Source organism: Lonchura striata, chromosome 4 (genome assembly GCF_050655825.1).
Source record: "Lonchura striata isolate lonStrDom1 chromosome 4, ASM5065582v1, whole genome shotgun sequence".
Classification (NCBI taxonomy): domain Eukaryota; kingdom Metazoa; phylum Chordata; class Aves; order Passeriformes; family Estrildidae; genus Lonchura; species Lonchura striata.
The window spans coordinates 50,801,188-50,819,659 of NC_140706.1; the positions used below are offsets into that span (position 1 = coordinate 50,801,188).

Genomic DNA, 18,472 nt, shown 5'->3' on the forward strand with positions numbered 1-18,472 from the left:
TAACCCCTGTTTGCTTAACTATTAATTTGAGCTCAGCTTAAACATTCACATAAATATATGTGTATGTATATATATATATGTATATGTATATATATATGTATATGTATATATTATGTATATATACGTATATATACATGTATATGTATATACGTGTATATATATATATACACATATATATACACGTATATATATATATATATATATATATATATATATATATATCTCCAGGGTCACAGAGGTGCCTGTTGAAGACATAAGCCACAAAAAAAAAAAAAACATCTTAATGGTTGGTACTTGCAGTGTTTTGCTCCTTTTGAAATCTTCTCACTGGCAGTGCAACTCAGTGACAAATTTAATTTTTCTGAACGCCAGAACCTGGCAGCTCCATGACTATGCTCTTGGGAATTGCAGTGGTCTGGAAGACCAAAGATATAACATCTGTGCTCTGAAACATGCTTTTTCCTCTCCTTTACAGGAACTATAAAGGGTACTCCTATTCTTGTGTAGGAGTAAATGCTGTCATTGACAAAAAGGCTGTAAGGCAAAGAATTTAGGATAAATCCTCAGGCACTCTTAAGGGCAGAGTCCTTGAACAATGGAATTTTGTATTTCTTATATGCCACAGTGGCATTACACTCATCCTAATGGTCACTTTGTTGCTGAAAGAGCAGGTCTAGATCTCTGAAGAAGTAATCAGACCCCAAGTAATTACACCCTCTTATCTTTCATGATCCATGCTTTCCCTGAGCACTCTGGAAGCAGAATCAGCACGGGTTTAGTAGCTTTGGAGTCTTTCTCTATTCCTTCATGGACATATGTGTAAATCAGGGAGGCTCAATTGAAAAAGGGGTGCATTTACTTAGGCATAAAAGCAATGAGAATCTGGCTTTGTATGCTCTCTTTACTCAGAAAAGTAGTAACCTCTCCCCAGGCATGGAGCTGGGCCAAGCTACACAGTCCTGCCAACGCACTGTCATAGAACGGGGGCTAAAATTTGGCTCTAAAAATTTAATCCCAAGGAGCAATTTGATTACTTTTAAATGCAGCTTCGCTTTCAATTATTTTTCTCAGCACGCTCTTTCCTCGCCTCCATCCGGAACTCGAGCTGTGCCATTATGTGCCTGCTCCTGGCTGGAGGAACGTGCAGGCAGGGGGTACCAAACCCCAGTCCCCCTGCCCGGATGGCACCTGATAAAGGTCCCCTCCTCCTGCCCAGGGCCTCGGCTTAGCTGAGAGACCACACAATGCTCGGGCAGCCCCTGGAAAAGCCGCAAATGCTGTCGCTAGGCCATGACTGCGCGGCGCAGAGCGGGGATGGCTTCAGAGCTCATACACAGCACGGCACAGGCAGAGCCATGGAGAGTTGCTGGCTCCAGTCCTGGAACAGCAGAACTGCTCCAGGGGTTTTGCCTCCTGCTCCGAAAGTGGCTCATGCAGTTCACTCATTACCTCACTGTGCTGTATTTTGTTTGACAAGCATGTTATATATGATGGAATAAAAAAAGGAATGCTGCTGATGCTCTCCTTATTGTCCTTATCAGGTGACAGCGTGCACTTCTGCAGGGACTTGCCAGCACTGAGAAGGCTCAGCACTTTTCTGAAACTCGGGACTTAATACCGAAGTCAAACATAAACCTAATTGTCTGCATTTTGACACTCAAAGTAGAAAATATATGTTAACCTGCTGGCCCTTAACTCCTCAAATATCAGTAAAAAGTGGGTCAGTCTGCAAACTGAGAATATCAGCAATTCTTTCCTTTTCTGAGTTCACTTAGATCAGTGCATGGTGATATTTAATACATATAATTAAAAAAATCAGGGCATGTATATTAATCCAGTGCAACTAAATATTTTAATTTTCAAGTTCTAAAAATAGATCAAGGCAGATGATACAATATTTTTTTTCAGAAAGCTACATAAATATTAGTGGATTGATTACATTCTTTAAATAAATTTACTACTAAGGATAATGCCTGAAGGTCTAGCAGATAAATAGATAGAAGAAATGTATCAGGAAAATTCATATCCTGACTCAGAACTGGGTTGTGAATGTAAGTAAAGTGATTTAAAGAAAAAAAAAAGAAAACAACCAAAACCTCTGTGGGATGTTCTAGAAAGCCAATACAGTAATATTAAGGTATCTATCATAATTTCACAGCTATTGAGTTGCAAACACTTAGCCACACTAATTCACTCAAATTTCATATTGATCTTCACAGAAACTAGTCAAAGATGAACTACGTACCACTGCACTGCAACACTAAAAGGTAATTATTGATCCCTCCCCCAACACACAGCATTTCTCATGTATGGTGTGAGCTTTGCTTTTGGCTCCCAAGTGTTTAGCACGACTTCGTTCAGTCACACAGCAGAATCATTTGCAGACTGGCATCTCCCCTCTCAGTAAGTCACAAATGATATACAGCATGTAGTCAGGATGACCTGATGGCTGGTCTGGGACTTTGACCAAGAATTTAGAGCAATGGAAAACAAGCACAGCACATTTTTAATGGATTCAAATTAGAGAATCATCAATGATAGATGGCATTTTTATCAGAGCTGTACAGCAATCAGGTTTTAGCCTTTATATGTTCAGCAATTTTATCAATGCTCTGGAGGATCACAGAAAATCACAGTTTAAACGACAAAAATGGCTGATAAAAAAGAAAAGCACCTGCTAGGTTGGACAAAAAAGAGTAAATCCTTAATGCTGTGATACAGCTACATGTAAAGGAATATATCCAGGAATAAAAAGTGTAGGACATACTTACAGGATAGCAGGAATTCCCTTCAGGATCCCCAGAAAGAATTTAGGAATGATAGTGGTCAAATAATAGTATATGAGTGCCAGTGTGATGCTGCATCCAAAAGAGTCAATACTGTCCCTGGAAGAATAAACAGCAAAATTTCTGCAGGCAAGCAGAAGGGAATTATATTAAGTCTGGATTTGGCACAAGAGCTTCATGTTTGGGAGTTTATATGATGAATGAAATATGATGTCCATGATTCATCAAGGATGTTGATAAATTGGAGAGGCTTCAGAGAAAATCAGTGAGAATCATTAGAGGATTGGAAAGGAAACCTGTACAGTCCAAGACAGCCATGTAGTCTGTTCAAAGAGGTTAAAGGATAACTTGATCTATGTCTTTATGTCATAGGAAAGAAAACTTTGATAAATGAAATTATATAACAATACCCAGAATTAAAAGTCAGAAACAGAGTAGAATTTAAGCTGACATTTTTAATAATCACTGAAACAATTTAAGAAATATCTGTGCTAGACTCCTAAATTTGTAAATGTTAGCAATAAATTGGGGGTTACTCTAGAAGAGTTTCTTTAGTTCGCTAAGATAGGAATTAACTCAGGAAAGGTCTGTGTAAGTACAAGGTCAGGCTATTTTATTAAAAAATGGTCTTTTTAATTTTTGCAGTCTAAATAGAAGTTATGAGTAAAAAGTTGAAGCCACACATTCAGAAGGTCAGCATCACCTAGAATTTGGAAACTTTCTGCCCCCTTAACTAAGGATTTGAAACTTTAGAGGGCAACCGTGCTCCTTGCTATCTTTTTACTCTTAACATACTTGCAACTCCCACTGACCTTCACATTTCTTTAAAACTGAGCAAGAAGACTTTAAAAAGAGCCAGCCCCACAAGCTCCCTGTGAAGCTGCCACTATTGCCTTGGGGACCCACACTTGGAGTGTATTCCTTGGAATGCAGAATGAGAGCTCCAAGTCACACCTCTGCCATGTACCTGAGCAGCCTGTTCCCATTTCCCATTTCTGCACAGGGTTCTCAGTCTTCAACAGAGGCAACACTTAAACTTGGCACTGGTCTTTTTGGAACACCGTGTTATCAATTTCAGTTTTGCATCATCCTGATTGTAGTTCTGCCTGGGCCATGACACAAGGGAATGGGCCCAAAGCCTGGATGTCACATCCTTTGCTTCCTCACAGTACCCACTGGAGATACAACACTGCTCATCAAGGCCTTGTTCCAGTATGATTTATTCTTGTAAATCCATGTTTGCAGTATCTTATCACTGCAGCCTCTCAGTGCAGGAAAGATCTTTACACTCTCTTAAGGTGTAGAAAATCAGCTTGTTAGTCTTTAATTCCCCTTCTCTTTTATGCCTCCCTCCTTTTAAAAAAAAAAAAAAAGAATTATGTCCATCCTCTTGCATTCCTCTGGAATTCATCCTTCCCTACAGAGTGTTAATCACTACCCAGCAACAGCTCATCCTAATCTCTTAAATACTCCAAGGATACATTTCAGCCAGCCTAAGGACTGCAGCACACTAACTCTAAGTGTTATTTGACCTGACCTGTGACTATCTGGCCAGAGTTCTTGTCCTCTCATTAACTGCTGTTAATCGTATCAGATGTGCAATTACAAACTCATTATTTTTTAACATTAAAAAAGAAACAAGCTAAATGTTTCTACTCCTGCCTGCATAAGGCACGAGATTGTATTTAACCATGTCTCCCATAAAGGAATTATAATTATAGAAGTATTATGATGTTTATTATGTCCATTACTAGTTGTAATTCCATTTCTTCCTTAGTCTTTCTGATAATTTCTATATTTGGCCATGTATTATTTTATAGCCTTCAACACCTTGTTTCTGCTTATGTTTTCTCTTTGATTTTCACATCATTCAATAGCTCCTGGTGTTGCATTCTAGTGTTTTATTAAAACCACTCTATTTTATTCACATTGGCATGGCTTGCTTTCTGATCAGCTTTTTGTGTTTCGTCCCGTAGAAACTTGCAGCTCTCCTCTTTGTATTTGTACTCCTCCCTATGAGAATGTGCCAAAGAATGTCTCTGGGTTTACTGAAGTTCACTTCCTTAGCTCGCTGTTATCACAAAGCATGTAAATCCTCAGGCCATCACTACATCCAGGCTTCTGTAGGACATGAGCCATTGATCTGTCACATCCAGCCACTGCTGGCACATCATATCCTGTGTCTCTTCCAGAAGTTCCCTTTCTGGATGCAGTTCTTGGCTATCACATTGGTTCCTCCCCCTCCTACGTCTTGTCTTCCCATGCCTTGCTGTAATTCCCCACAGGTATTGAAGCATGATCTGAACATCTACTACTCCAGCTAGATGAGGGACTATATTTGTATTAGCTCCTGGCAATAGTAATTTATTAAATTCTGGAAGATCAGCCACTAGAGTGAATCTAACACACTCTGCAAGCATGTTAAGCTCTCTCCCTTTGATCCTTTTCCTCTTGCATAGTGGCATTTAGAATGGCTTTATGTATAATGGAAATCTACTTTTACAACCCTTGATAGACAGCTATTTGAAATGTCTATTCTCTGCAATGAAAATATCTTTGCTGAACATCACCTGCTGTAGGTTATCTCTGAGAGTCTATTTCAGTCCTAAAATTAACTCCATATTAACTCCCTCTCACTGTCTCACAAAATGCAGTCCTGTGCTTCCTGGGGCTCGGCTGTCCAGGCATTGCTAATGAAGCGCCTTACACAGAAGCAAAAAACCCAAAGCATGTCATACACTAGCAATTTTGGTTGATGTGTTTGCATCCTGATGAGTTTACAGCTTCTGCTACATAAGGGAGAACCTGGTAACAAATCCTAAAGATGTGGGAGTGTCTGCAGCTGTAAAGTGAAAAAAAAATCAAGTGATTTCTTCAAAAAATCCTTCTCCTGCTGAAAACATTAAGGGGGAAAACAGGTAGGGAGGGAGAACATAACATACAATGTGGATGGCACATGGATAGACAACTTTAAAAGCTCTAAGTGATTTGAACTTTTTTTTTTTTTTTTTTTTTTGCCTCAAAAGTGGGAAAAACATAAAAAGAGAGAGTGCCTTTAAGTCCTACTGACATACTCGGGCTGGTAAGTAACTGCACCCTGTGGTTCACATTACTATTTTATGTGTTCCTGTTTTTATGGAGTGCTAAATGGCTTAATTACATTTTACTGGTTTATTCTGCTCACTTGCTCATAACCTCATTAATCTGACACACACTGTTTTTCTCCCAAAATAGAGAATACACAATCATTTTTGTGTAATAGCGTCTCAAGGTATTTGCAACTGTCTGACAGGTATAATGTGGTTGAATTTGCTATTTATTAGGAAATTATCACCTCTGCATAAAGGTGCAAGTTATGAATAAAAAGCATAAACTGGTCAGACTAAGCTCTTTAGCAGCACATCAGGATCCCAGCTGATTTAAGTGCTCAGTGGTACTGGTGGAGTGGAAAGGATGCACTGCTCAGTCTAATTATCATTATCTTACTTTCACATGAGGAGACAGATTGCTAGTGCTCACCCAGATAATTTCTAGGCCATAACTGCACACTGATCCCTCCACTATTTGGCCCACAGCAGACAGCATGGGATGTCTGGTTCTGCTAAACAGAAAAGCAGAGGTGTGGGGACTGCGGAGTCCCTTCATCACAACCTTTCCTGGGAGGGACATTCAGCAGAGGGCCATTCTCTGATGTCTGGGATGATGCATCTTTAGGTTTTAGTGCTGCATATAAAGGGAAGTTGATTTGTTTTGACTTGTTTTGGATCATTTTGTGTGAGATATGGCACAATGATGCAAACTGAAAGGTCCAGCCTCACAGAGATAAATGCAAGGCCAAGTTTGAGAAAAGCTTGGAGAGCTTCCTGTGGTTGCCCCCATTGCTTTCCACCACCCCTAAACAGCATTCACTCATTATTCTAGCTATTTAAACCAAGTAGAAATAGTAACTCAGTGGCTGTGAGACAGGCAAAAAACCCCAAACAAACTAGCTTCTGAAACTTTCTATTTCAATTAAGAGGTCTTCAGCAGAGAAAAAAGGACTTGATTAAATTTAAATGCTGAAGAATGAGATGTTCTATCATGACTCTGATTCCACCCTTGTGAAATCTTCCTGCAGGAAAGATGTTGTGAAAGCCTACAGGCCATTCCTGGCACTAGAAAAATTCAGTGAGACTCCTCTGAGGGTAAAATGGTACCCAACAAGGACTTGGGACTTCACTAGAACCACTCTGTCAGATTTTTATGTGATGGCTGTCTACCCATATCCCTCTGTTTTGCAGCAAGATGATCTGCAGTTTATAAGCATGTAAAACACATGCACAAGGTTTCCACGTCAAGTTGTGAGACACAATTTAAATACACCACTGATGACTTATCATGTCCTAAAAATGTTATATGTACTACTGTTACAAATAACCCTTAAAGCAACTGCAAGTAAAAATAATGGTAGAACTCTGTTCAAACAGCCTTGCCCTTTTCCTTTCTCCTGTGTTTTTTTCAGCACTGAGCCAGCAGTACACTGGAAGGCAGTGCTTACCTGAAATAGATGTCAAAGGAATTAGAAATTGAAATTGGAGATGCTCCAAGGAGAGACAGGGGTGAGGGCAGAGAGGAACTGGATGGGCAGCAGAATTCAAACACAAATCAGGGCAAAAGGCCTATCCTTTACACTGAAAAAACAGACCTTCTGTTCCAGGGATCTGTCAAAAACTCAATGGTTCTGTATGACCCACTGCAAAGAGACCACAGAACTGAGAGTGTCCTTTTAAGCGAGCCATTGAATCTCAAGTAACAGATTTGCATTGCATGACTCAAGAGACTGAGACTACAATAACAGAAGAAAGTAGCAACTTCAGGTTCAAAAGATATGCATCAATCTTTGTAAACTAATGTTAAAATAAAAATCATCTCCTTGCTAAATTGTGGGGGTTTTTCCTGATTGCTAAATTAATTTCTCATGATTTGATTTTTCTTCAGCTATAATTTCCCTATTCTTTTCCTCTTATCCCTTTTTTATTTTGAAACAAAAAAAAAAAAAAACAAAAAAAAACAAACACTCTCTTTCATCTGATTATATCAAAATTAAGAATGATTTTTTTCCTACTTTCTGCACAGCTTGTTAGCTGAGGTCTCAATCCTGCAAACTCATTGGCACAGTGTAGCTCCAACTGTCAGTGAGCTGAATATCCCATGTAAAAAGACTGAAAACCTTGGTTCTGCTCAGTTCACCCATCCATCTTGTCGATCCTTCTATATATTTTTTATTGAGATGTCCCTAAAAGAGTTGCCATGCACACAGGATTGGTTATTTTCTAGAGCACTTGATCTAAAGCAATAACAATCATAGGTGGTTGTTCCCATTGGCTCCAGAAAGGGTACCTTCTTCTCTCACATGGAATGTCTCCAACTGATAAATTATTTAGAAATAAAAGGGAAAATAAATATGGAAAACAATGGAATTAATTGGTCTTAGCTCTTCTATTTTAAAAACTCAAACTCCTCTCATTACAATTCATCACATGAGGTCAAACAGAAATAAAACTTTTGCTCTTATTTTTGTACATTAAAATGTTCAATATAAATCAAAGGAATTGCAATAAATCATAATTTAAAACTGAAGCCCACCACATTTGTATCACTGCAGGAGGTAGTCTCTTCCTGCAAGAACACTCTCATACAATCAAAAATTCCCAGCTTCAGTAATAGGCTATTCTAAAGCAAAACACAAGAAAGTTATTAAAACAAAAAGCATCTACAAAACAACTACATTAGATTGAAGATGAAGTTTATCTTGTGAGAATCACCAAAGGTTTACCTAGTACAGGATCCCGTATGGTTTAATAAACCTCTAAGACATCTTTCCTGAGCCATACTTCTTCCAAGGCAGTGAAGACAGCATAGAAAAGAAAAGGAAGAAGAAATGGAGAGTTTTTTCCATGCAAAGCGTTGCAAATTATCACCTTTCAAAGTGCCCTTTTGCACCACTTCCAGCTGATGATCCCACTACTGACAGTGTTGAGAATCTTGAACTAAGCTTTAGTTAACCCTGGGAATGAACCTGAGACTACAGAGATATCAAAGGGTGGCTAAAAATTTAAAAGCAGCACTTTTACAACCTTGCTGATCCTACAAAAAACTTTGAGAATCTAAGTTAGGTGTATCCTAGCACACTTTATACTTGTTTTGTTTATTCAAGGAGTACTAAAAACCTCATTTCATTTAACCTGGTCTGACAGTGTAATGGCTCAAACCCAAAGACCAATCCCATCCATGCAGACACCATCATGCATGCATGCAGGAGTGCAGTTCAGTACTCCTTTCTCATCACAGAATAGTTCGGAGAAAAGTCCATGGTGGGTCACATCTTCCTGGTTTAGTTCCTAAAATGGGCTCTGAAGGAGCCACACCAGGGGACTGTCACACATCTGCAGAGATGCTGTGCCATTTAATCAGTGCTGTACCAGTGATCTATGAACCTCTCCTGTCACCAGGGGTGGTTCTTCCAGCATTTAACATTGATAGGGAACTCAAAAGTATTTCTGATGTCACAGCTAGGTCCAACCCACAGATTTTTTTGCTCTACAGCTTCCCTTAAACCAAAACTTTGGGGTTTTCCTCCATCAACCAAAATCATTCTATCTTTAAGTCCAGTTTTGACAGCATAATTACATCCCAAGGTGAAGTGACAAACTTTCAGTCATCAGTTATAACACATATGGGCATAAAAAAAAGAAACAAACAAATAGTTTGCTCAGCTTGTGCTGAGTGAGTAATAATTATTATCTCACATGTATCCTGATTCTTTAGGATTATCACTTAATTAGCTACATATAAATAGAGCAAATGATTGGTGTAAGCCCCACTGGAGGCTGCTCTTGGCTCTAAGATGGAGCCCCAAAAGAAAGCCTGGCAACCGGAAAAAGACAGCTCTAACAGCCACCTGCTTTGGATCTGGCATGAGTAGATGGACAGAGACTTTTAGTGTCTTTCAGGATGCTACACTGCACAGTGGGGTATTAAAAACAGCAGCTGTGATGTCAACACAGTTCTTTGGAGTGCTTTCAAGCCTTATTTCTTCTACTCAGAATGGGCACGTTTCAGGAGCTACAGATAAATTCCAAGAAGGTACCAAAGGTTTCCTTTATGCTGTATACACTTACAGTAGGACATTATTTGCACATATGTTACAGAGTGCAAGCTGTAGATACACCCTTCTTTTGAAAACAAAATTGGCTCCTATGACATTGTCAGTACAGGTCCATCCAGACCCTCAGCACAGAAAAACCACAGCCCCTTTTTTGGGGTCTAGGAATGCGTTTACTTGCAAAAGATCATTTACACAAGTATGAGTGTATTTTTAAAAAAGCACAGCAAAAGCAATTTTCTCCACTGGTCTTTTGAAAATCTCTTCATATGACTAGTGGTTAGTTTATTTAAGAGTTCTTCTCTGTGCTTTCCTTCTCTGTGACAGCCTTGGGAAGTGAAATCCTGCAACTGTCACTACCCTTGGAGCTAGCTGGAGTGGCTGACAGGTCCTCAGCCTTCTGCCTGAGCAGATACCTACTTTTACTACTCATCAACAACCAAATCATGGCCAAAAACAGGCAGGAAATGAGATAACCTGTCATTTCTTGCTCTGTAAGCATCCGAGTCCCTGAGATATAAGGGTAAACCTGGATGTAAATGGGAGTGCAGTTGAATGGAATGAAACTGGACCCTTCTGTAGTGCAAACACAGGTGAAATTTGTAGTGTCAAATGAGATTTGTGATTCTTTCTATTTAGTCATGACATCGAAGGCTGAAGAAACGTTAGGACCTGTGGATCAAAACATATAAGAATATTTGAGAGTGACTCTGTGAAATCAGCCAGACATGTTTCTCACCATTTTATAGGACAGAAGGATGGAGGTGTACAAGCACGTAGCCAACAGTAGTCCCAGCAATTTTCTTAAATCCATCTGCCTACCCTACATGGAATTTTGTGTTTGAAAACTTAACACCAAACAAGAAATGAGGGTTGCTGAGGGCATTATGTAGAACACAGGGCCTTGTAGTGTGACCCTGAGCATGTCAGCACTTGCAGATTTTCCATGTGGATGCCTGTGCCTACAGAAGAGAAGTGCATGTGCTGGTGACAGATTGGACATCTGCCCTCCTGTGAGTCATGGATCTCTGGTCTCTTAAACCCACATAATTTCAGCACACAGTTTCCTTTGCACAAATGTTTGCAATTTAATTGCAAAAGTCTGGCCCTTGGTATTTTGTGATTGAGGGATATAACACTCTCAGATATACCAATAACACTAGTGGAGGCAGGAAAAAATGGAGACAGGGAAAACACACAGCAACTTGTCAATTTTGGGCTTTTAAGAGAGCTTCTACAATACTAGAAAAGTCCTGTATGAAGAAGCTGACAACCATCATAGAAATGGATTTTAATTGCTCTCTTCACTGTATTTTAGTATGATAGCAATTTTGTGTGCCAACTAAATGCAGTCTGAATTGAACAGTGCCCTGACAGAAGCTGCCAAGGTACTAGATCATTCTGCCCAAATATAGGTATTCAAAATTAGATCAGGACATTTTTGACACTTGCTGTACCTCAAGTTGCTAGGATGGTGCTAATAAAGAGTTTTGAAATCCTCTCTGCAGCACAGCATCTAAATCACAGAACAATATTCTATATTCCTTAAATAAGCAATGAATATTAGCCACCTGGGAGAGCACCACTTGCAAGCTCTCCTTGCTGCCCCATTCTTCTCTGCTTTAGGCACAGAATACCTGCTCATGTGCTAATGCAGCTACAGAGGAGACACACGTGCACCTCTACAAATGCACCACGCACCATTTTCCTCCTGCTGGAGCATCCTCTGCCAGGCAAATGTGAGAAGTGGGTTCAGCATCAAGATTTTCACTGCCAGTTTCCCTCCTCTACCAGCTGGGAAGAGTGAGGACAGGGGCAGATGGAACCGAGAGGCTGGTGCTCATCTCCCCAGCAACAAATCTGCCACTTGGTCGATGTTCTACTTGAGTGGCCTGCCGGGATGGAGAGGAGCCTGGCCGCTCTCCGTGGGGGCCCGCTGGCCAGCACTGCTCCACTGAACTGGCGGCTGCTTCGCTGGTGCGAAACCCAAAATTAAAACTGTGGCAAACTCTTTTCTAAGTAAACTGAATTAAGTAGCAGGCGAGAGCACCTCGGAGCAGCTTCCTGTGATCCCAGTACTTAGCTGGCATCACTGCTGATAAGAAAGCGCAGGCGGCGCTGCTTTTCAATCTCCCTTTGTGGGCTTGATCTTATTACAGAAAACAAATTTACCAAGCATGAATTATCGCTAAAATTCTTAATGCTCTGGCAGAGAAGAAAGCCTGATGCAGACACCAGTAAATATGCACGTCTGTGGATGAGGATGCCTCTCCTCGGCACGCTACACTCTCTCAACTTTTGGCTATGTGCTGCTGCTGCGAGAATTATTCAAAAGATGGGCTGCAGAAAAAGGATCAATTAATCTGCTGAGCGAGCTTTCGAACCCATTCTCAATGCCGCTGACAGCCGGAGACCCCCTCCCTGCGCTTGGTAATTACCCCAATATTTCCTGCACGCTTGTTTAAACGGCTTACACTGGGGCTGCCTGTGAAGAGGAGCTCTCCCTGCGCTGATCTGAGGCAGGACAGAAAGGAGCTTCCCTTATCGCTCTGCTTCACTCCATCTGCAGCCAGCGGGGCGCTGCCTAATCGCTGGCCCTGGGACAGGGACGAGCAGGCTGGGGGACGCAGATAGATGTCACTCCAAAGGAGACTGGGACTCTCCCACCGTGGAAAACTCATCACGCTCTTGCTGTTTCAAAGGAGGGACAGGAGCCCCTTTAAACCAGAGGCCTGTCCCTTAATTATACAAATGCAGCGATCAAAGTTATTATCTGTCCTTACAAAGGCCGGAGCTTTAATTGAATGGTGTGTTGCTACCTTTGAGAGAAAGTACTCCTGGAGAGCAAAGTGCCAGGAGGAGGGAAAATGGGAAAAGAGAGTGAGCAAGAGGAAAAGAGCAAGAGGTAGAGGGATGGTGTTCAACAAGGAGGCTGCTTTATATGGAAATGTAATGAATACAGCTGATAAAAAAAAAAAAGGAGAGACAAAAGTTGTGAAGTTTCAAGCTGTGAAAGAACTTCAAAGTGTATTCAAATGTCACATTGATTTTTCTTCAAATCTCTAAGTCGTAAGTTTTTCAAAAGAGGAATATGATCCCCTATTTTATCCACTAATGTTTTAGCTACAAAAAGGGCAAAAAAGCATAAGGTTTTTATTTCACATGATATAATCCCTATATTGGAAGCCTATCTTTTTTTTCTTTCCAAGCAAAGATTTTTTCAGTGTCTTTGAAAGTGGTGAGGTCTTCAACACATTTGTGTATTGTCTATTTAACCCTGGAGAATTCTGGATCTGAAAACTTGCTCTAAGTTAAGTGGAGAAGAACCATACCAAGGTGGGATCTCATTACCACAATACTCCAAGCCAACCACAGCAAGGCAAGGCTTCCTTTCCTGTAAGGAAAATATGGGACAACTCTGGGAGCAATCTTCAAAGAGACATGAACCAACAAGGTTTTATATCACAGTAGTAATATGTTGGCAAAGTAGTAGATTAAAATTATGCTAATTACTAAGGCAGCGACACAACCTAATATGAACAACTTAGCTGTAAATGAAAATTGACAGCATAACTCTATATCATCTTCAATGGCCTACCATGCATCTAGACACCAGGAAGAACCCATTTTATGCCCCAAAACACTAATTGCCAATTGTGTTATATGTCTGCCACTCTATGATAGGTTGGTAAAAATTCCCGGTAACATCTCTGAGAACAGAGCATAATTAATGCCAAAAATCATTAGAGGACACAAAAGCTATTTTATGGTAAATTCTGAATATCTCTACAACCTAAGGTCCTACAGCAATGCAAAGGAGAGATTACTGCAGCACTCACAGTATAGTGACTGCTCTGTAAAAATGCAAACCTCAAAAAGACATGAATGCAAAGCAAAACAAATATTTTTTGAGACATCTCAAAAGTTTTGAGTGAGTGGTTTCATAGTCTTCCAAAAATAGCTTTCATCATCTCTCACTTGAGCTAAACCCAGCACTAGGGCTGCAGGAAGACCACAGAGCACACCTGTCCCAGGTGACTCACATGAATTTTTACACTTGGCAAAAGAAACTGTCATTGCCTAGGGACTTTTCTCTTTTTTTTTTTTTTTTTTTTGTCTCCTTTGTTCTTAAGATTTAGTCATCATTTTGAGAAATCACAAAAATGGAAAACATTTTCTTATTTTATCTTGTCTAGTTCCTTTGCACATGGATTTCAATGATAATAATACTAAATCCAAGCAGAATACACTCAGATTTATGTGGAAAATGGCCCAAAATTTGGACTTCTTATAAAGATTTGCATTCGGGTATCAGCAAGTAGTGGGAAGGGAAGACTGTCTCAGCAAGCTGACTAAAATCACTACTTTGTGGAGGAATCCTTAGCCAAGGTAATACAGGGATAGTATCTCAACTATACATTGCTTTGAGACTGCAGCTCTGTCACTTTGTGGAAGGGCAGGCAGGTGTAAAATACTGCAGTGCTGTGCCAAAGTACTTGTGAAGTTGTAGGAATCTATCTTTTAATGGTTATTTTGAATAGTAAAAGGTACTGCTGTACAATACAGGAGTTTCTAGTGAGAAAAACCTTTGGATACATTTCTAGTAGTTAAGCCAGTGTAAAATTTCTTTCAAAGGTTTCAGTAGCAATCCTCTCAGCAATATGCTTAGAGTGGAGTTCTCCACTCTTTTTGCTGACAGTTTTGAAGTCAAAATAACCACAAGTAAAATCTGTGCTATAAGAATAGTGCTGGTACTGACTCTGGGGCAGCCTTCTGGGTTTTCTTGAGGAAAACCTTTGGTGGAGCTAGCGTTGGCAACAATCCCTTTCCCCCAAGCCCTTTCTGCAGGAATAAAGCAGACCTTCAGATATATCCTCCTGGGTTATCTAGATTGTAGATCAGTCTTTGCACACAGGGCTTCCAGTGTACTCTCTATGGGGACTTAGACCTTATCTAGTGCAAATGCCAGAGTCAGGGCTGAAACCGTGATGCCTACAGAAGACAAAGTGAATTTCATGAAGGAAGTTTTGCAGATGCCTTTGATGCCTGGTCCTGCTGACATGGATCTAGCAGGACAGAACTGTGGAGCCATCATGAATAAGACCTACAGAGAGAAAATCTAAACCAACCAAGTTGGCACTACAATGACACAGCGCAGAAAAGAAATAATTTACCTTTCCTTGCCCAAAGCATTCAGATGAATGAATAACTCTTTTAAAACTATCAGTCTGCTTTGGCTTTTTACAAGATTCCCAAGAGCTTTTTGCTCTCTGTGTTTCTCTTTCTTTGACCACTTCTGCTATCTCTGTTCACAGCTCGGTTCCTATAACTCACTCATTGCTCATGCAACACTAATCAGGGAGATTTTCTCAACAGGTGGTTCAAGCCCCAGGAATACCTGCTAAATTTCTAACATAATTGGAGATAAGATCTGAATAGTACTAAATGTAATTCCCCATCTCAGTATGGAAATACCAATTTGTCTTGCTCCCGCTTTTTCATACAAATACATGCTTCTTAAGAAAACAGAAATATACCCTTCTTGCACCAAATTTTGAGTTACCTATGAGATAATGACATAAACTTCACAGGGAGAGGTTTATTTGTTATTAAATTCCACTGATGGAAAATTTATCCAAACTAGAGCAGGATGTCCCAAATTTCCTGTGGTTGCTGCCTGAGATAAAGGACTCTTTTGGAGGCTGAGGAGAAAAAGGGACCATCACAAATCTTAACTTGCTCATGCTCCATTTGCTTGGTGTATTTCCTTCACCCTGCCTATTGTAATGCAAGCACACTGCATTTTAAAGTGAAATAAATATCTTATGATGACAGACATTACTACTGCAGGTTTGGACACCTGGTGTGATAAACTCCTTCCCTGCTGCCTCCCAAGATGTTAGCACTGGATTTACATCATCCAGCTCAGTAACAGCAAACTGTCTCTCCAATGAACCCCTCTTCTAGAAACTCCTTTCCAGAAACTTCTTTAAAAATGCAAGAATGTTAGAGCCATTCAGTTAGGAATCTTTTTCTAGAATGAAATTTCCTACACAATTATGGCTGTTTTTCTTCCAAAGATTCCTATCATGCCAGAGAGTCATTATTTACCCCTGTAGGAGATGCCATGGTTTGGTCTAAAATTATAATTATCTAATACTTGGACTGTAGTTAGATTGTTAGTAAATTTCCTTGAAGCTGAGATTAAGCTCATCAGGCTGCTATTCTTGAAATTGATCTTTTATTCAGTTAAAAAAGAGTAATAATTTCTATTCTAAGTACAGGCTGGATTTTCCCTTTTAACATGAACAGCTGCTCTTTTTAATGATTTACTGCCAGTATCTTCCCTCTCTTGCACTTTATTTCTTTCAGAACCCCCTGATGAAGACCATCTGGTTCAAGTGATTTACTGTGCTTGCATTTCATGAGCTGCTCCACGACATCCCAAATTAAGACAAGGAAAATATAGTCTGAGTTTCAGGAAAATCTTTCTGACAAATCTATTAGACAGTGGCGTAATCTTTCAGTGGGAGTCTCATTGTCTGAGACATTTATAGCAAGACTGGACAAAGCATTGGTAAAATATACTTCAGGGAGCAATTCTACATGAGTGGAAGGATAGTATAGATACATGACTGAAATTGAGACAGACAGAAAATTTTAAGGGAATTATTTTCCATCAGAAAAATGCAGTTCTGCAGAAAAAAACTAAAACTGCTTTACTAAACTGTGTGAATTTTGGTGAATACTATTGAAGGAAGAAATAAAAAGTGGAGGAATTATAATGTCAAAATGTCATTTTGAAGTATTCTCTGAATAAAGGATTTAATTTTTAAATGAAATTTTAATTTATCCTATTTCTATGTTACATTCTGAAGCAGAAATCAAACTAAATGCTAAATCTTTTAAGCTCAACCCAAATTTACTGTTCTTCCCTCTAGAACTGTACTTCCTCGAGAAATACAGAAAAGCATAGGTTTTTTTCTGTCAAAAATAAAAACAAATAAGAAATACAAATTGACCACTAAAAATTGCCTTCCAACAGGCTTCTGACAGTTTTCCATGGTAAATGACATCTCCTTGTGTTCCATGTTTACAGGACATTTCTCCACATTTGCCCTTTCACTTTGTCATTTCAGTGACTTGTGTCTCAGTTCCTTCCAGATTAAAAGCAATAGAAATGTGCATTTTGCTCTGGGTGGACAGAAAGGCATTTCATCATAGCTTAGATATTTCTTAGTGAATTTCTTTCTCATTCCATGTGGCGTGGCTACTTTCTTGTCCTCAGGTCACCCTGCACTTTTATTCTGCTTTCACTGATATGTTTTATCCTTAAAACTGTAATATAATTGGAAATCTTAATCACAGTTGAAATAACTCCAAAGACAGACTTGGAGGGACAGTCAACACTGAGGTGAACTGTGTATTTTTTTCTAAAGTGTGGCTGGTCACAATAGTTCATTGAAACCTTTCTATCCTTTTCAAGAGTAAGAGACAAAATACACGTTCTTTTTGTAAACAAATCAACTTTCAGAAGTGTCAAACCCCATGTTAAATTTTAAAGTTCTGGGATCTGGGCAATGCTTAACAGTACTCAAAATTACTGTTCCTAGAAGCAGAAAGCCTCTATATTTGAAGACTGACTGTTGCTTCCTCTTTCTAAAGGAAGCAGCTTTCTGAAAGTGATTTGCTTACTCCTTGATCTACAAAGACCCTTTTGTGTCTTCTCCTCATTTAATCCCTATTTGAAGCCTAATATCTTCCACAAATTTAAACCAAGAATCTGAAAAAAGCAAACGTGCCTGGACTCCCGCTTACATTCGTCCCGGCACTCTCTTCTGCCACCAGCTACCTCCTGCTCTCAGTGGCAAACCACCTTGCAGTCTCTAATGAGTCCTTCTTGCTTCCCACACACATCTTGCCTCCTTGGAGACGATTGGGATGACTGGAGGGTTCCCTTCCTGTTCTCTGGGCTCCATCTGTGTTTCACAAAGGACTGGCAGGGGGAAGCATTCTTGTCCCCATCTGCAGAACCAAGTTGCCTGCAGGCAAGCACCACATTCAGCCATATCTGATATCTTAGCAACTATCTGATCATACTTTATAAGGGTAAGGTTGCTAAGGTCCCCCTGCCACTATAGGTGGTTTTGAGGAACTTCATACACTCCTCCTTTTTATTTTACTAATGGTTTGTCAGTCTTGCTATAAATGTCTCAGACAATGAGACTCCCACTGAAATATTTTATCCCAGTAGAAGGTAGATGCAAACTGGGCATCTTCTGGCACCACCTCATATGATGCTCTGCATCAAGAGACACAGACGTGTAACAGGGTATGGGGAAAGAAGGTGCTTGGTGGCCCTGTTTGTCAGCTTTTTAACAAAGAGAAGACTAAAAAAAATTACTACCTGGAAGCTCACACAGCCTTGAAAGAGAAACTTCCCTGAAGATGAGCTGCAGCATAGAAGGTGGAAGGAGATCTCTGGGTTCTTTTACAGGTAGCAACTTAGAGAAATACTGTTCCATAGTTAATTTAGTAAGAA

At 39.9% G+C, this 18,472-nt stretch overlaps 1 long non-coding RNA gene across 2 annotated transcripts in view; it reads right to left on the reverse strand.

Annotated features, from left to right (window-relative positions):
* Positions 1 to 18,472, reverse strand: part of LOC110481587 (uncharacterized) — a 118,220-nt gene that overhangs the window by 87,627 nt on the left and 12,121 nt on the right. The window contains exon 2 of one of the 2 annotated variants that reach the window (XR_014954876.1): positions 2,772 to 2,885. The exons of the other annotated variant lie outside the window; for it this stretch is intronic. This is a non-coding gene — a long non-coding RNA (uncharacterized LOC110481587). The remainder of the gene's footprint in view (positions 1 to 2,771; positions 2,886 to 18,472) is intronic. 2 annotated transcript variants of the gene reach the window in all.